The sequence below is a fragment of the Diabrotica undecimpunctata genome, chromosome 4 (assembly GCF_040954645.1).
Source record: "Diabrotica undecimpunctata isolate CICGRU chromosome 4, icDiaUnde3, whole genome shotgun sequence".
Classification (NCBI taxonomy): Eukaryota; Metazoa; Arthropoda; class Insecta; order Coleoptera; family Chrysomelidae; genus Diabrotica; species Diabrotica undecimpunctata.
Window position 1 is genome coordinate 12310933 of NC_092806.1, and position 21000 is coordinate 12331932.

Genomic DNA, 21000 nt, shown 5'->3' on the forward strand with positions numbered 1-21000 from the left:
CATTCGCTCTGATCGAACCGCAGCTTCACGTTTGTGCCTGTCAAGCAAATATACCACGTATCATGTCAGCGAGAATAAAGAAAATCACTAAGGTATATCCTGTTAATCACTCTTGACATTTCTAGATGGTAGTAGAGGCAGATGTGGCTTTTGCTACGGAATAAAAAATAGACCCACCAGTCGCAGTTGCAAAAGATGTGGAAAATTTATGTGTGGTGAACATACTATCTATGCTTACCCAGATTGTTTTCAGGATAATTTTTTTGAATAGTTTTAAAACATGCTCTAACTGTAAGTTGCCATTTTTGAATAGTTGATTAAAATCTACTAAAATCATTTCCAAAGATATTACAATAAATTTAAGCCAGTAGGTTTAACAAAAATATATAGCAGTGGACATTCAGTGGACAAAATCTGTCATATTATTATGTATATATCACATCATTTATACGATACTAATTAATAATAATTTGTTACAGCTATTTCTACAATTTTGCGATCATCTCCCAGAACTGACAAATAACGAAATTTATCACTAATAGCTGGATCATTAAGAAAGGTAAGAAAGATTATTTATTTGAAATTTTCGTTAAGACCTTTCAAAAATAACAAATGACCAATAACAGAATCCATTAATAATTTCCTCCAACAATTACTAGTTTCGTTTACTTTAGTTATCCCATTTGAATAAAGCGATTTCTGTGAAACACGGATACATACATCCCAATCTCCTCAATAACCATCATTCAAATCAGATTTGCAAATGACAAGAGCAGGGTAAACTTTGATCAAACTCGTACACGGGGGTAATGCGAATTGTGAATCAATAACTTCCGAAATGTTAATTAATCATTTCAGGAGCTAACCACAAGGCCCGTCTAAATAATTGATGAAGAGGCTGGAAGTAAACTCGGTAAAACTTAAATATGCGAGTAGTTTATCCTCGCTAGGGGTCACAGAGGCAATAATAGTATTGGAGATTTCTAGTGGCGAAGATTTACAAGGAGTTTCTGTAAAAAACTGGCTGACTCATACATTTTACTAATTAGGCGTAAATACCGGTTAAAATTTTCACTGAACGTATCTGTTACCTTATGGGTTTATCCAATACCCCAGTCGTCAGAGACGAAAACACCACTGATCCTCTAAAAATCATACTAAACTGCTGAATTTTGCTAATAATGTCAATTATGGGATCTTAAAAGAGATATTGTTCTGAAGCTATTTTCTTGTGGCATTTTAAATTAATTACTATTTAAATGGGAATAAGCCACAATTAAAGGTTAAAATACGTTTATTGACGTTTCAATTTCCACTTCGGAAATCGTTCTCAAAATACAAACATTAGTAAATGAAACAAATTTTGTTTTTTGTTACTTAGTGAAAAATTCTTCTAATAATTTAATTTTATCTGACTCATCTATATTGACAATTCAGACATACATTATACATTTTAAAGTAGACGACTTTAAAATGATATTGCCAATATTGTTGAGTTGCGTTCCTGGGACGACTTTACTTATAAGATAGTTCATTCGATTATATGAAATCAACTTTAACTTGAGAATATCCGTCAGAAAAGATCATAACATGTAATTCGTCTTTAAAAAGACAAATACATGCCATGATGACAGTAAAATTCTCCTGTTAGTGATTCCATAGTAAATTATGAGAGAAAAACCAGGAAAAAACCTCATAATACTATCCCGACATGGTAAGTATTTGATCGTGCATTTAGTTTACCTTCAATAAACACCAAATTCCGATTTTATATGTTTGTTATTTAAAAAACATAAATGATGTATTCTCTATATGTTACTGACTTACCAATACTGGTATTTTCCTTTTAATAACTTCCTCTTTCAATATGGGTAACCAGATCCTACTACATTCTGCCGAGGAATTCGCGACACAATTGGTCTCATTTAGCATAATTAGAGCCGGTTCTTTGATTTTTTTCTTTTTACCATCCGTTTCTTTTAGGACTATATTTGAATCATTCCATTGAACCCTATGTTCATTATCTCATGCGTGTTTACATATTTGAGATCTATCAAATTCTCTATTTTTAATATAGGATTGATGTTCACTTATTCTAACATTTAATGGTCTTGATGTTTCACCTAAATAAAATTGATCGCCTTCACAAGGTATTTTATAAATGCAATTCTTTGTCCTTTCTTGTTCATTGTTAGGTTTGGTTTTGGACAAAATAGATCTCAACGTGTTTGTTGTTTTGAATGTTGTTGAAATGTTAAATTTATTTCCTATCCTTTTAAGCTTTTCCGATAATCCTTTTATGTATGGTATTGTTATTTTCCTCGTATTATTCCTTGCATATGCTGTAGGATCTCGTTCTAAGTTGTTTTGTTCTATTCGATCGATTGTTGAAAATTCCTTATTTATAAACGATAAAGGATAATCATTTTTTAATAAAACAGATGTTAACAAATGTTTTTCCTCCAAGAACGAATTTTCGTTAGAACAAGTAATTTTGGCTCTAATTATGCTAAATGAGACCAATTGTGTCGCGAATTCCTCGGCAGAATGTAGTAGAATCTGGTTACCCATATTGAAAGAGGAAGTTATTAAAAGGAAAATACCAGTATTGGTAAGTCAGTAACATATAGAGAATACATCATTTATGTTTTTTAAATAACAAACATATAAAATTGGAATTTGGTGTTTATTGAAGGTAAACTAAATGCACGATCAAATACTTACCATGTCGGGATAGTATTATGAGGTTTTTTCCTGGTTTTTCCCTCATAATTTACTATGGAATCACTTACAGGAGAATTTTACTGTCATCATGGCATGTATTTGTCTTTTTAAAGACGAATTACATGTTATATTTTTCGGGACGGATATTTTCCAGTTAAAGTTGATTTCATATAATCGAATGAACTATCTTATAAGTAAAGTCGTCCCAGGAACGCAACTCAACAATATTGGCAATATCATTTTAAAGTCATCTACTTTAAAATGTATAATGTATGTCTGAATTGTCAATATAGATGAGTCAGATAAAATTAAATTATTAGAAGAATTTTTCACTAAGTAACAAAAAACAAAATTTGTTTAATTTACTAATGTTTGTATTTTGAAAACGATTTCCGAAGTGGAAATTGAAACGTCAATAAACGTATTTTAACCTTTAATTGTGGCTTATTCCCATGTAAATAGTAATTATTTTAAAAGAGATGTAAAAAAGTTTAGCACTTTTACCTGCCGGTTTTCGCTAAAACGTCCCTTGTATTTGGGGGGGGGGGGGGGCGATTTGATAAACAAAACAAGCAAAACAAACAAATCAAAAAAAAATTTAAATAAAAATTGAGCTGAGATAATTTTAAACAAAAATGTTTTTTTGTGTAGAGTGAACAGTTCTCTCAAAAGCAACACTTGAAGCGACCGGTGATTTTTAAACGTGAAGAGAGCAATTTCGTACGCAATTCTTGTATTTTTTCACAGATGAAGTCGGTTTTTATAAAGGTGTCAATCTTTTCTCAATAGCCTGCTTTTGAAAAAATATCGTGTCTATACAGAATCTACCTGCATGAAAGCCATTTTATTCTTCTGTATTTGTCATATCTTTTTCCAAAATAACTTAAAAATGAAAGAATTTTTTATCAAAAATTTAACAGTGTACCACAATGAGGCTACTAATGTCAATGATTATGATATTGACTACTAATGGTCAATTCGGAAGACTTAATATATTTTTGAATTACAAATATTGCTTGTAGTTTTGTAATGAAAAGACCTAGAAAGTTTATGTACTTACTCCTCAAAACTTTAGTCTCGATCTCTAGTTTATATGGTTAAAGGATCATAACGTTATACATTTTGGTTTTAGTTTCTCAAAAAAATGATTTTTTGTGGTTTAAATTTGAAAAAAATACATTTAATGATTTTTTTTATGCAAAACTTACGAAAAATTAACGTTTTTACGAAAAAAAAAAATGGATTAGTTATTCCTTTATACAGTAAAAAAATACAAAAAATGTTTTTACAATAAAACTATAATTATAAATTTAAAAAGTCCTTGTTTTTGTGGCATATGTAAGCGGTACTTTACTTCGAAAGAGCACAGAAGACTTGTGCCTTTATAATCAGGCTACGTAAATGTATCTTTCGAAAGTTTGTAAGGTATCAAAAATGAAACTTCGACCGACTTGTTGGCGCCATTGGATGAACCTGTCACATGAAGACCTGAGCAACAAACCGTTTTTCCTGATTTTTTCACAGAACTAACTTGAAATTCAATAAGGAAAAAAAAAAACCTCAACCATAACAGGCAAGCAAGGAATGGTGGTAGAAATAAAATTGACGAAGACAGGAAACAAGAAATTATAACACAAATAAACAAAACTCCGAAGTATAAGAGTCACTACCGAAGACAACAATGTTTTGAAACTCAATTTCTACCGTCGGAAGTAACGCTTGCGTTATTATATCGAATGTACAAAGAAGAAGTGGTAAATCCTGTTAGTTTTGTTTCATACAAGCGAATATTTTATTCAAAATTTAATCTAAAATTTAAATCATTAAAAAAAGACACTTATAACACCTGCGACACCTATCAAGCCAAAATTAATTGTTTTCCAAATGAAGAGGAGAAAAGTAATTTACGTGAAGAGCATGATAAGCATATTCATATATGGTAGGAAGCTAGACAAAAAATGACTAGTGACATGAGTAAAGAATGCAGTTGGTTGGAATGTTGTTCTTGAGAAAGTTTTAATCTAGAAAAAACATTGGGTTTTATAATCTAGGAACACATTCGGGAAAAACTAATAAGGGATTCTGTAATATTTGGATGGAAAATGAAGCAGGTAGGGTCGCTCAAGAGATTGGCTCTTGCTTGATGAAATTTATTGACGAGAATGTCTCATCTGATATTACATAGCTTGTGATGTGGTTTCATTCATGTGACGGACAAAACCGCGATATGAGGTTTATGTAAATGTATCTTTTAAAAAAATTATATACTCTTTCTAGTCTCTGGTCATAGCTTTTTGGCAAATGATTTAGACTTTTCTGATGTCGAGTGTGCATAAAAACACCAACAAATATTATACACTCCTGAAGATAAGAGTAATGGAAGGATGTCAAAAAAAATTAGTTTGTCGTTACAGGTATGAAATCTACAGATTTTCGCAGCTCGGCAAAACTAAAAGGAAATATAACAAATAGAAAAAGAGATGTCAACAAAGAAAAAATCAGCTGGCTGCAAACTAGGGAAATTATGTTGGACAAAGCCAAGCCATTTTCAATTTTTATGAAAACACGCTTTGAAGATAGTGCTTACACTGAAGTGGATATCGATATATAGACGATATACCTCTAATATGGCCCAACGACAAGGAAATCTCCAATTCAAAATTCAAGACATCATGTCTATAATGCATCTTAATCCCGAAGTTTGTCAGTCTTTTTATAAAAGTTTGATGGGGAATGCAAACTTGGAAGATGATTTAGATGGATTCACAGGACTTAGACACAGACCAGATTTAGAAATCCAACCAATTATTAAATCCCAGTAATTTCATAATAACAGTTTTTTAGATTATACGCGTACAGCGTATTAAGTCACCCCAATTGACCGTATTTGAAGAATTCGTTATCATAGAAGATTCTGACGAAGTGTCTTCAAATATCTTCCAATATACGGGTGAACCGATGAACAACTAGAAATAAACAAGATATTAAAACCCCAGTGTTTTTTCAGCTTGAATTAGTACCAGGTTATGCCGATGATGGTTAAAATATACACTTGAATATACTTATAATACCAAAAAACACAATTTTTGATACGACTTAAATTTTGAGCGGGAATAATAAATCTAAACTTTAATTTAAATCTTTCACCAGCAGAAAAATAAACAGTTCACCAAAACTTAAGCATGCTATTTCATTTCTGCAATAAAGTTTAGATGGCGGAATTGTCTTAACGTTTTATTTAAATCGGTTTATTTCCGCTAGAAATGCTGGAAAAAGTTTCCTTTTAACCAAACACAGCAGAAAATTACGTGGAAGCATTCTAAAACTAAAGAGATTGAAAACAGAAGAAGTAATTTCATTAGCCCGATAAGAGAAATGTAGATAAGATGAATATTTACATAAGCGATTCGCTTTAATGTCGTCTAGGGGATTAGTAAACAAATTCTGTGAGTTATTTTTAGCTGGAGTTGCATATTGTACTTGCAGATGAAGAAATACGAGTATATCATTCAAAAAGAGAATTTTTGTATTAAATGTTTAAACAACCAGCGACTAGTTTTTGTACATAAATGTAAAAAATAATAATTAAGTACCTATAAAATAATTTTAAAATCAGATTTTTATTTATTTAATATATTTAATTCTTGTTCCTAAATATCTCTTTTATGATTGGCCATTTTTCTCTGTCTTCTTTGTCCTTTTATCGATTATTCTCTCCGTTTAAAACTTCTAATTTTTCTTGGTCTCATAATTGATTTAAATTTAGATATTTTCTTAATAAGTAAAAGTTCCTCTTTTTGTGAAATTTAAAGAACAACTTCTTCTTTCTGATACAGATATAATAAAAAACAATAAACAACTTTACACACAAATTAACAAACAACAAGAAATAAGATCGTGTAGATAAAAACAAATCAAAATTGACAGAAACATAATTATCCACCTACCAATTTAACCCTTTCAAGTCAGATTTTTTTTTTAATTATCGGTATAGAATTTAGAACTTTTTTTGTTTAAAACGTATAAATATGCAAACATAAACTCCGCCAAGATCCGCCATTTTGTCCGGGACATATATGTCCCAGTCAGACTTTATTGGAACATATATGTGGGACTGTAATAAGACTTCAGACACCAATTTATTACTTTATTTTAGTAAAGAAAAATCATGATTACTCAACCAATTATGTCACCTTCTATCAAAGTGTGGTGGAGCTCCATTGTGCATAAAAAATAAAGATCTTCGCTCGTTTAGCGTTAAATCTTCTAATATCTCGAATAAGGAATTGTTTAAAAAATCAAGATACATATCACTATTTAAATTTCCAGGTAGAATATGATACCCTAATTATTTGTTACCTAAAGTTGCTGCCCAAACAATAACTTTAAATGAGTGTTGGTAATGTGATACCCTTTTGACTCATGGATTCTCATCACACCAATAGTGTGCATTATGGGAGTTAAACATACCTTGTCGCGTAAAGGTGGCCTCGTCCGTAAAAAGAATGCATTTTAAAAAATTTGGATTGTGGGCTGTCCTTTGTTGCAATGTTTCACAAAAATCCCCTCTAACCGGTAGATCATCTGGCAAGAGCTCTTGGACTTGTCTGTAATGATAAGGATGTAATTGCTGTTCTTTCAGTATCCACCAAGTACTTGAAGAAGAAGTATTTGTTTGTCTTGCTATATTCCTTACGCTAACTGTTGGATCTTGATCAAGTAAATTTAAAATATTATTTTCTTTATTAATTGTTCTTGTTGTTCTTGGTCTACCAGAATTTATTTTATTTGGTCTGACATTCCCAGTTTCTCGACAACGTCGTTCAACGGCTCTAAATGTTTTTTTACTTGGTAAGTTTCTTCTAGGAAACTTTTCTGCATAACGTGTCACAGCTGCACTAGAACATCCTAAACATTCTCCTAAGGTTAATAACATGTCAGTGTATTCAACATTTGAGTACATTTTGATTTGATTTTACAAATAACAAGGTTTCAAAACTCTAATTATTGTTGATTTATCGTCATAACAATGAATAAATGTCAGATTTCCATGGCACACTTGGCGAAAATAGAGATATACCTATTAGAACTTTATCATTACTACCAGCATCAATTATTACTTCATACTTTTCAAATCAAAATATTCCGAAAACGGTACACAGTATCGAGTTTTACCAAGAGTACCTTTTTCGTGTAGAATTGAATGATGTTTAAGTTTACTTGAAATTTTGATTAATAATTATACTCTTAAAAAAGTTATATTGACTAATACTTAGTACGATCCGTGTAACTAGCGCCCTCTATGAGAATCAGATATAAAAACAAATTCATGGGATGTATCAGCTTCCAAAACATATTTGCATACAATTTCATTACAATGTTGCCAGTAGTTTCGGCAAAATCTTAAAAAATGCGTAATTTTTTTTTCTTCAACTACCTTTTTTTGAAACACCCTGTATATTAAACCTAGAGCTAAGATTAATACTATTATAAAAATTAATATTAAACTCACCAGTCTTCCGGGTTGAACCGCGTCGTTATCCGTTGGGCCGAGCTTTCGACATCCTCTCTGATGTCTTCTTCAGGGCTTCCGAGGTCTCAGTCTCCCGAGCCCCCAGACACTACTACACTCACTAGTCACTTGTAGTTCACTCACTAGTTCACTACTGTGAACTACTGTTCAGTAGTGTTAATGGGGGTGTCCATTATACAACATGGAAACTTTTTCAATTTTATTAAAATCTATAAAATTAACGAATAAATATTAAAATTACTTTATTCATTTTTAAACATATTACTTATTTAAGTTTTAAAAATACAAAAAACATAGTATGAAGCTTGGCACCAGTCTACAGTACGGCCTAGTGTTTCATTTTGTTAATTCAGCCACTAAAAAAAGAGAGTCCAGCATTAACTTGCTACAAAAAAGCAAAAATGACTTTAAGGTAAGGTAAGTAGAAAGTACATACATACATGCATTTGATTGCAAACTTAAATAGTTCTTGGTTAAAGTTAAACGAACAAATTATGTAAGTAACTTTAGCTAATGCAGAAAATTAGCAAACTATTTCAAATTTATTATCATAACTGCAAATGCCGCTCTAAATTGCTTAAAAATTTGCGATGAAAAACATTAAACCGGAACTTACAACTAACTTTCTACGGACCAAAGTTCGTTTATTAAATTAGGTTTGAAATAACAAGATTAACCCATCGAACCAAAGTTCCCGTCGGCAACTCACAATTGACTCTAATTTATTATCGCTAGAATTAAGGTGCTCCAATTGAAACAGGCGAAATAAAATTAAGACTGCACAATTTGTGTTCTTTTACTAACTTTTCTACTTATTTCAGCGCGGTAATGTAGTTAAATGATGGCAGTCGCGTAAGTAATTGTTGGGAACTAAATTTCTCGAATAGTTCTTAATAAATTGTCACAAAAACATTTTCTCGTTGTTTTATTTTTGATGAGCTAAGTTAAATTTACTTCTCTACTCGTTAGATAGCAAGAGCGTAGTGCATATACTGCAAATGTTGCATCACAACCCCCAAGATTACTTCTATTTAAAAGTTAACACATAAAGTGCCACCATAATAATATTGTTTGATGCTCCATACTAACCAAACATTTTTTTTTGCAGGAATTTATTTAAAATCTTAAGAGATATGACATATTCTTCATAAACAATTCAGTTTTTGAAAAAAAAAATGCAAAAAATGGTGAACAACATCAACCCTCCGCGGCCTTTAATGATTACGTCCGTCGCTGTGGGCGCTGTGGATATGCGCGGCTGACATCACGTGATCGCCAAAACGTTTCATTCTACGTTTAGTTCTCTTCTTATGTCCGTTATTGTATGTATAAGTGTCGGCCATCGCGTCGTGTTTTTGTAATTGCAATTGAGTATTTTTGTAGTTAACGAAAATATTGTTTTACAAGAAAGAACAAGAATGACTACAAAAACTATGGAGTGAAATACTTTCTGAGAAAAGTCTGATTTTCCACCAGACATCAACCAAGTGACTGAGATTCAGCTGGTTCTGATGAGCCAATATTTTTAAAGAAATGTCAAAGGTTTTGGGATTCACCTTTTAAAACATAAGATATGACTTTGCAATCGACCAGTTCTTAACAACCGATAGCAGAAGAGTTTCGTTTAAAAGAAATTGAACAGACGTCCAATGTAGCAGAGGCGGATCTATTACAACAGTATTTTTTGTATCTGATAATGTACAACATGTTTCAAACCTAAATGCCAATACATGTGATAGTGCAAAGTCTAACGAGGATGTTATTGAGCAGAATACAGTCTTTCTCAAATCTGACGACGATCATGCTACAACTAATGTAAAGAATGTAGACTGAAGAATGTAGAAATTTTACAATAAACCAAGTTGGGATCTGCTACCGGAAATAATTTGAAATACTTTGCATTTTCAGTGGAATATCCTGGGATCCGTAATTCTATATATGATAAATATAATATGATTCCATATGACTTTTATAAGCTTTTGATTACTAATGGTAAACGTAGATCATGCACACAATAATAAAAATACAATTCCAGAAGAAATAGAAAAGTTTTTGGGACTAACAATGTTGATGGGACTTCTTTCTCATCCTACAATGTCTTTATACTGGTCCAAGAAGATCATATCTAAAAATAGACTTTGTCAGCTAATATCAAGAAATCTTTTTTAATTACTTCTAAAGAACTTGCACTTCGCTGACAACGAAGCTGTTATGGAAAGCAATGACAGATTGTATAAGATTAGTTCTCTTTTTTCAACTTAAAAGAAATTTTCAAATGCCTGTCATACCATCAGGTATAAATTGATAAAACTTTGGTACCATTTTAAGGGCGATTAAAATTTGAACAATACATTAGCAATACGGGCCACAAATTTTGCAATAAAATAAACTGTTAACAAGGTACGGAGTATACATAAAAAACCTAATAAAATAAAAGACTCTTTGTGGTATTATCGCTAAAATATTACAATTCATAAAAAGATTAAGTTTAAAAGGAACGTGTATTACATTTCTCATTTGTTTATATAAAATATGTTTAATAATTCGAATCGAGGACATTCATAAAAATAGTCTTGATTAGAATGTGCAAGTCAGCAGTATTGTGAATCGTAGGTTGATAACACAAACTTGACCCACTAATGAATGACTGCTGATATAGCAAGGAATATTATAAAAGAGACAACGAATATTATCTTGGAGATCATAACTAAATTAACGGCAATATGGCAAGTCGAGATAGCACGTATTAGCACAACGTTAACTAAGTACTATTACATACAAGATTAAGTAACTTTGTAAGAGTGTACAGTAGTGTTTTAAATAAATGTACCATACGATACCATAAGTGAAGCTTATTTATTACAAAAGAAAAGACAAATCCCTAAATACAGCAGTTTTAATATTTGATTCATTCTGTTAAAGATGATTTTGACAATTTAGAAAAAGAATCAAAAAAAGTTAAATGTTACATTTGTACTAATGATAAAAAAAGCAGAAAACACGAAAACTATTTGATAATGAAATTCCAAAACATGAAATAAGATTCAGTGGCAACATTTTAAAGTTAATATATATTTTGTTGTATGCGATTTTTAATTAGCAACATTAAAGAAAGATCTGAAGGATATAAAGCTAATAACAATAAATTCAAAACAATGTTTCCTGATTATTTCGAAGCATCAATTGAATTTTACAACTTTAAGCAATCGCCATTTTAAAGCTATTTTTATGTAAAGATTTGTTTTGTAATTTTACCATAAATATTAAGCTTTTTAATTGTAAGAAAAAAATTAAAATAGATCTATAATAAAAAAAAACAGATATCTGGCTTTGTAACAGTCCTTTTTTTCTTTATTTCCTTGTATTGGTTCTATAAAAATAAATAATCTTATTTGTTCTTAGGTTGGCACACTGGATTCGTGGCAGTTTTGATTTTATAAAAGGTATTTAAGCAAGCTAAATATAAACAGTGCATTTTCATAATTAACTCCTTCCAACTTAATTTGTTAAATACAAATCAATTTTTTAAGTAAGCTTTTAGCCGCAAATTTATTTTCTAAATTAAAGTTAATTATATCTGAAAAGTTGGAGATTTCCTTAGATTCAGTCGTTCTCGATTTGCCCGAGGATTTATTCCTTTTAATGGCGCGTTTAAGTAAAGTGTTCCTCTGTTTTGATTTAAATGGAATCTTCGGATCGCTCAAAGAGTCGCAAACGAGATTCTGGCTGAACTTTATCCTTATATAATTCCAACATGCCTGGATGCGCTTTGTGTCTATTGGCAGTGGTGTATCCTATTCTTTTTAATAGACAATATTTTATTTTCTACTACTAGGAAGAGCTAGTAGCAAAAAAGAAGGTGAATTCCACTTTAAGTTCACTTTTGGAAATAAAGTTCTAAACGATATGAATGGACTACTTCAATGCACAATTTTATTATACACACACATGTCATAAACCAGTAATGAAGAATATAAAAATTATATATATATATATATATATATATATATATATATATATATATATATATATATATATATATATACTTTCTTGTGTTTTGTTTCACTATTAAAATCAAAATTTTCATGTTTGGTAAAGTCTATCGCAATTTTTATAATATTTATGTGAATTTATTCTAGAATGTAGGTGCTGACCTGTTTGACCTATATAAACTCCTTGACAGTTTTAACATGGAATTTCATGGACTATGTGTGTTTTTGTGATAGAGGGGTTTTACTCTTAAGTTTTCTAAAATATTTATTAGTAAGGTTTTATGTGCTATTTGTAGATTATGTTAGTATTATAAATATTTCAATTTGCTTGTTTTTGTTGCCATTTACCATATATTTGGTCTTTTGTACATTTAGTTTAAATCCCAATTTCTCATAATTCTTAAACAGTGTCCTTAGCTTATTGCTAGTTATAGTAAAATGACCGCTAGAATCCAGAATATTCGACGATGCGAATTCAATAAGAAGTTACCACCTATCAGCACCGAATATTCGGGAGCCTGACAACATCAATTGTGACTTACTAAAACCGCAAATTCAGCAAGTGTAATGATTTTAAATAAAGCATTGTAAAACCACCTTTTTTAGGCTGACAGTCTGACAGTTTGATATTAGTGTGATATTATTCTGAATAATATAATAATATAATATAATAATATAATTTTGAATTGTGTATAATAAAATATTTCATTATCATTATCATCATTTGGCTCTACAACTCTATGTGAGTCTTGGCTGCGTTTACTGTTTTCCTCCATTGTTGTCGGTCCTGAGCAGCTATTTCCCATTGCTGTATTCCCATTTTGCGTAGATCACTGGCTACTGCGTCCTTACATCTCTTTCTTGGGCGACCAACTGACCTTCTGCCATCGGGCCTTTCCCAGAATGTGGCGTTCAGGAGTCTTTCGTCACTCGATCTTAGTACGTGGCCCGCCCATCTTATTCGGTTTGCTTTAATGTAGCGTACTATGTTTTCATCTCCATATACTGTCTGAAATTCATCATTGTGTCTTCTTCTGCATTCTCCTGTTGTCTCTTCTCTGCAAGGCTCATATATAGTCCGCAGTATCTTTCTTTCCAGTACCAGTAATTTTGTTGTTTCCCGCTGGTTCGGAGTCCATGTCTTGCTTCCATACGTTATTGTGGGACGAATTATTGTCTTGAACACTCTGATTTTTGCTGGTATTGAGAGTATTTTTGATTTAAGTATGGTCATTAATGAGTAATATGCCCTGTTTCCTGCAATGGTCCTGGCTGCCACGTCCTTTTCATATTTATTTTCAGATGTTATGATCGCTTCCAGGTACTTGAGTTCTTTGACGACTTCAAAGTTGTATTCATTGATGTTACGTTTTCTCTAACCGTTGGTCTTGGGTTCTTCGTAACCACCATGTACTTGGTCTTGTCCTCGTTGACCTTCAGACCAACTTCCTTGGCTCAGTTTTCGAATAGGATGAAAACTTCTTTTGCATCTCTGGTAGATTGTGCAGTTGTGTCCACGTCATCCGCAAACCCTCATAGTATTTTTGATCCTTCAGCGGCAAATCCGTTTGTCAGTTGTAGTTAAGCTTTTCTTATCGCATGTTCCAGTGCAAAATTAAATAGCAGGGGGGGGGGAGGATCTCCTTGTCTAAGCCCGGTGTAAGTAATAGAGAAACACATTATAGCAACGAAACTCCAGAAGAAGCTAATGCAAAAAGTTTTGTTCGTCCCTTACAATACTTCTTCAGGGGATGGATAGTACAATGACCGCTAGAATCCAGTATATTCGACCATGCGAATTCAATATAAAGCATTGTAAAACCACCTTTTTTAGTCGGACAATCTGACAGCTTGATATTAGTCTAAATAATATATTCTGAATTGTAACTAAAATATTTGCTAGTGTAAATAAAAGTTTATTTTGAGTGTTTGTGCTTTTTAAAAAAGTCTTTTTCAAACGAAAATTCATAATTAGTATGAGTCGTCAGTATTAGCAGCTATTAGTAAACTTTATCGCCCGTGAACAGAAGAGAGTATATTATGTCATTATCCACCGTTATTCCCATTTGGTCATTTCCACCGATATATGCTGAGTGCTTCTTCCAGGTTTATTTAAAATAATAGAGCGCTAAGGACATCCCTGTCTTATACCCTTACTAATCAGAAAATCTTTAGACGTCGTCTGACCTACTACTACTTTGACTGCGCTGGTATATCCTAAGTATAGGGTTTTTGCAGCTTTAATGCAATTTTTACTAATACCATTGTTTTTCATGCACACTCACAACTGATGTAATGGTAGGGTATCGTAGGCTTTCTCAAGGTCGACAAAGCTTAAGTAGACATTTGACTCTCTTTCTATGTATTTCTCTATAAGCTGTTTAATTGTCAATACACTTTTACACAAGAGCGACCAACTCTGAAACTGTTTTGGTCTTCTGATTCTTTAACTGAATTAACGTGTTTTAGTACACGCCTATAAAACCTTTTTAAAAAACGTATTACACCAATTATCCTATAATTTTTGCAGTGTTTTCTGCTTCCTTGTTTATAAGTGGAATACATAATTGCTCTATTTTATTCTTTGTGTGGCGACTTGTATTAGTGGGGCAATAAAGATAACTGCAAGAATCTCCATTAATTTATCCGGAGCTGCTTTAAGTTTGTGGATATGGTAAATTGAAGCCGAGTTTACTTATGATCCCTTCCGACACATAGTCCTAAGACGGGTCCATTATATCACCCCTAGATGCTTTGAATACTTCTTTACTTGTATTTTGTGGACCACGGGCTTTCTCATTCTTTAGCTGCATGACACTTTTTCATACTTGTGCAGCAGTTATTATTGCTTTTTGTTAAACATTAGAAGATTTCTTTTTAAGTGATTTTCTAAAACTCGATTCTATCTTTCGTTAAAATCTTATGATATAAATCTCTGTGTTCGTAGTCCTTGTTGTAAAAACAACCTATTTATAATATTTTAATCGTAATATAGTTATTTTACCAAATTGTATGCCCAGCTCGTCAGCTGTCGTGTTAATGTGTGTTCGACCAGCTCCCTCATAAACTCTCTCCACCCCGCGTTATATGACTTAGGACAGTGCGAATTTGCCTCTCGAAAAGTAAATACGGGCTGGGGTGTATTGTCGATCCCGAAAAGTGCGTGATGTGTAAGTGATAGATGCGCTTGTAAAACCGGTGCGTTGTTTTGTGTTAAACCGTATACCAGTTTTGTCTTTCTCAATACTCTGTATCTTTGTTACTGCCTCTAAGCACTATAAAACTAATGATATTTGTATAACTCTTTTTAGTATTATCAGAATTGCAATAATTATCAATGTAGAATCAGCGTAAATCATCTTCATTAGGTATATGTGTTCCTATCCTCGGCAGTTCCAGTTGCTATGCATTTAATCAGTTTTACATTTTTTAGCATGTAAACGTTTACAAGTTTCTAGTTCATGAGTCCACCAACGGCATTCCTTTCTTCTAAATCTATTACAGACTTTTTGCCCTAGAGCTTCTTTTGCAGCATCGTTAAAGCACGATTTTATGCTGATATATGTTTGGTATATCAGTTTGGATTAAGTTGTAGTTGATATAGGAATTTAATGGAATTATCCTGTAAACTATCTAAGTTATAGTGAACTACCTGTCTTGAGTTTCTTGGCTTTTTAATTTGTTGGTGTTTGGTATATAGGGCAAACATTTTGCTTACTGTAAGAAGCAGGTAGCAAGTACAGCTAACTCGTTTAGATTTTACTTGTTTACTCCCGCGCTGTCGACCGCCGAAAGGTGTTAAGTTTAATGGCATAAGAAAAGGTGTTATCCAGTTTTCTAAATTTATTAAATACTTTGAGAAATCAATATAAAAAAAATTATAAACAAAAAGTTACATATTATTATCATTAAATATGCATGCATAAAAGGATAACGATTTTTATCTTCTAGTTACACATTTAAGATAAATTTAGAACGTTTTAAAATAAGTTCCTAATACAGAATAAATCGAGTCTTAAACACAAAAGCTCAAAAGCTGTGTCATCGTTTTATTAGGAATCATCTAATATCGAAGTTTCTAAATAACGAGAGCTGGTTTCTGGAAAAGTCGGTATGAATATTTATATAAGTGCCTAAAATAAACATCTAGGGAGAAATTCTAAAGCTGAATAAGGCTTAAGTGACAGTTAAGTGCCATTTCGCAGTACATTTATTTATAAATGGAAAGAGGGAGGAAGTATTATATTGGGTACGTTGGATCAAAGATCTTTCAAAGTCGAGGAAACAAATTGTTAGAAACGTGTATTTAAGGGAATTTATTAGGGAAGAAAGCTTTAAATAATAATTATCGGAAAAAATGTTATATAATGTATTCCATTGTTAAAGGTAATTAAAAAAAATAAACAATTTAAACTTGAGGGTCAACCTAATTCGAAGTCAATTTCTCGCAGATTTTGTAAGGCTTGTAAGGAATTTTATTTTATTTTAATTATTATTACTATTTTGATAGTAATAAATAAATAAATTATTTATTAATTAAGTATTTTTTAATAGCTGCTTATCATATTTAAATTTCTCTTAATTTGTTTATTATTCTGAGGAGTTATTTTTTTGGTTTCTGCTTGTACTTTTAAATAATTCATTTGTTAACATCTCTCCCCTCAAGACACTTCCTCGTTAATTGTCAGACAGTTACAACATTAACCGAAGATCACCCATCATCAACAATTACAGGATAGTTTGAACTATGTATCACGAATCATTATTTAAAAATTCCTGTACCGGAATGTACGTAGTATTTTGTTTGTTTCTAATTTATTTCAATTCAATAGATTCATTATTCAATCTTCGCTTATCCACTGCTGGACATAGATCTCCCTCATAATTTTCCATCTATTTCGATCTTGTGCCTCTTGCATCCAATTCCTATGACAACGTTTTAGATCGTCAGTCCAACGTGTTGGTGGACGACCTCTGCTTCGGTAGGCATCATCTCTTGGCCTCCATTCCAGTATCCGCTTTGTCCATCTATTATCTGTCATTCGAGCCACGTGACCTGCCCAGTTCCATTTCAGTGTTGCTACTCTCTCTACTGCATCAGCCACTCCTGTTCTTTGTCGTAGCTGGCGATTTGGGATCTTGTCTCGTAGCGAAACGCCCAACATAGCACGCTCCATCGCCCTTTGACACACACGGATCTTTTGAACTGTTCTCCTTGTCATGGTCAACGTTTCCGCACCGTAAGTTAACACTGGCAAAACACACTGATTAAACGTTTTTCTTTTAAGGCATATTGGTATATCAGACGATTTGAAAATATGGTTCAGCTTGCCAAAGGCTGCCCAAGTCAGTCTTATACGACGGAGAAGCTCAACGGTTTGGTTATCTTTTCCTATGCGGATCTCATGACCTAGGTATTTATAGGCCATTACCTGGTCTATGGATCTTGTTCCTACGCATATATCTTCGCTGACTACAAGATTTGTCATCATCTGGGCTTTAGATATACTTATTTTCAATCCCCCTTCTAGCGAGGAAAGGTAGAGCTGATTTAAAAGTTCTTTGGCCTCATCTATCCTATCAGCTATTAGTACAATATCATCTGCAAACCTTAGATGGCTAAGCTTTTCTCCGTTTATGTTTATGCCCTTGTCGGTCAGTTTTGCCCTTTTACATATATATTCCAAAAGCGTAGTGAACAGTTTCGGCGATATGGTGTCCCCCTGGCGTACTCCATGTTGTATCGGGAATTTCTGGGTTTGACGATCACCCACTCTAACACTGGCTGTTGCGTTTTGGTATATGTGTTTAATTATATTTATATACCGATAGTCAATTCGGCATTCTGTCAAGGCTTCCAACATTTTTGTTGATTTACGGTGTCGAATGCCTTTACATAGTCGACAAATATTAAAGCTAGTGGTTTATTATATTCAGTGCATTTTTCTATAAGATTTTTTATTACCAGTAGGTGATCGTTTGTTCCATAGCCTTTTCTAAAACCCGCCTGTTTTATGGGCTGATAAAATTCCAATTTATTTTCTAGTCGTTTCGTAATTATTTTTATAAATAGTTTATAAATATGTGAAAGTAGACTTATGGGCCTGTAATTCCTGAGGTCGGTAGCATCCCCTTTTTTATGAAGTATGATAATTTCTGCGTTATACCACTGGGTTGGTATTATTGCTTCCTGCAAACATCTAGATTATCTCTTACCAATTTGTGGGTTTTCACTTTGTCTGCTAAATCAATTTTATGCATATTAATAAACACAGACAGGTAATATTGGCATAATTACTATAACCTTTTTTTGATCTTTATCTTTATAAGACAGCACCCTAATATTGGCTTTTTATAATTTCAACGTTTAATTTACTTTGTACCGTTTGACCTGAAGATGTTTTGCAAAGTGTAGAAAGCGAAACCGGTCGTTTGGTAGTAAAATTAAATTTATTGTCAGCAAGTCTAATTTTATTTCTTTTACCTACACCATTATCCTTTGCCAGGTAAACAACTTGATATATTACGTGACTCAAGTGATTGTCGTAGATCATTATCCATCCACTTGGATTTGCCAAACCCACTATGCCAGGTAGAGCTCGTTGTGGTCTATGCTTTTTATAATATTTCCTTGGAAAAAGCATGACAGGTGGCAGAAACGTACCATTCGCACATACAACGACACATGTAGCTAGTACAACTATTTAGATGTTTTACACCTTTCTCCGCTACGACTTTTTTAGGTTTTTGCACTGTTGTACAAGTCTGATCAAGGTTATCTGACAGCAACATAATATTGGAACTGCATGTCGCTCGACCCTTGGTTTTTATTTGCGCACCATGTCTTTAAAAAACATAATAAACTTTTATTGTACCTTTACAACATAATTTTATAGCATACACACTTGGTACAAACTTTAGTAATACAGAATAGGACAGTCCCATTGTGTACTATCACCCAATGCCTCATTGTATACCAAGTAGCATTGTTATAAACAAATGAAAATACAGTGTGGTATTATTGACCCCATTTAAAATTGATTGCATAAACTCAACAAACATTTCAAACACGAATTTATTTTTTAAATATCTTATTTGACTAAGTTTTTATAAATAACAGCAGTTTTTACCACTGGATTAAATTTGACCGCGTATTGGGTAAAATTTACTTCTTCTTCTTCATGTGCCGAGCTCGATTATCGAGCGTTGGCTATCAAATTGGCTATAGTAATTTTGTTGACGGCAGCTCGGAAAAGAGATGCAGAGGATCTGTTAAACCAATCTCTCAGGTTTCTACGCCATGACGGTTTTCTTCGACCTGGCCCTCTTCTTCCGTCTACCTTGCGTTGTATTATTAAATGGAGTATATTATATCTCTCTGGGTGGTGCATAACATGGCCAAAATATTCAAGTTTGCGATTTTTAACTGTTTTGACGACTTCCGTAACTTTTCCCATCCGATGCAAAACAACTTCGTTACGAACTCTATCCACCCAACTTATTCGTAGGATTCTTCAATACACCGAGATTTCAAAGGCTTCCAGTTTCTTAAGAAGTGTATCCATCAAAGTCCAACCTTCGACACCATACAAAAGAGTAGAGGACACATAACATCTCAGTAATCTAATTTTCAGACTTAAAGTAATATTGTTTCCACATAGCAGTTTCTTCATCTTAAAGAATGCAGCTCTGGCCTTCTTTATCCGTATTCTAATTTCTTTGCTCATGTCCCAGTTCTCAATTAGATTACAACCAAGGTAAGTGATACTGGTAGTTCTCATCAGTTGTTCACCATAAGCTGTTACCACTTCCGGTTGTATTGGAGTTTTACTGACGACCATCACCTTTGCCTTTGCGGTGTTTAGCTTAAGGCCATATTCATCACACGTTGTGGTAATCCTATTAATTAGATGTTGAAGTTCTTCGTAATTGCTTGCAATTAACACTGTGTCATCCGCATATCTCAAATTATGAATATTGACGCCATTCATTTTTATACCACATTGAACATTATCCACTGCTTTATTGAAAACGAACTCAAAATAGATGTTAAATAGTAGCGGGGACAAAATGCAGCCCTGCCTTACTCCTCTTCGTATTTGAAGCTCTTCAGAAGTGTCCCGGCCAATCCTGATGTTTGCACGTTGATACCAGTAAAGATTTTTAATAATGCGTAGGTCTTTATCATAAATACCTACCTGCTAAAAGATTTTGTAAAATTTACAAAATAATCAAATTCCTACAAACAAAAAAGACTAGATACATAAAAAAAGTCAAAATAAGAGATTTTCCAAAAATATTTTTTCAAAAGGTTCAAATAAAAATGTAAAAAAGCAAGACATTGGATATCCAATGTTGAAAAAAATTAGGAGTCCCGGAACTGGATAAATTCATCGCATATGCGATGAAGGTGATCTAAACAATAAAAATTTTGGCATTGATCGCACGTTTGTTTAGTTTTCCGGTCAGATTTTCTGGAACACTTTTGACGCCGTCCACGTCCCGTATGTTGCTTTTTCGGTGAAGCTTGATCACTTTCTCCCAAAACTTAGACTATTTTGGATCGTAAATGTTTTGTAAGTCGCGGATTACTTTTGCGTTCTTCCATAATTGGCGTAACTAATGCTAATCCCAGATCTTCCAGGAATATACGACGTTTCTTTGAATAGTCACTAGTGTTTGTTCTGTAAATTACCTGGCTGTTGATTCCAGCTGTGTCCATTAGTGAAAAAAATATTCTTAGTGGCCACC

At 32.7% G+C, this 21000-nt stretch overlaps 1 protein-coding gene across 1 annotated transcript in view; it reads left to right on the forward strand.

Moving 5' to 3' along the window:
• Nucleotides 1–21000, forward strand: part of FMRFaR (FMRFamide Receptor) — a 694226-nt gene that overhangs the window by 384323 nt on the left and 288903 nt on the right. Inside the window, exon 2 of the mRNA XM_072527842.1 lies at nucleotides 480–559. The gene's annotated coding sequence lies outside the window, so the exon portion shown is untranslated. The remainder of the gene's footprint in view (nucleotides 1–479; nucleotides 560–21000) is intronic.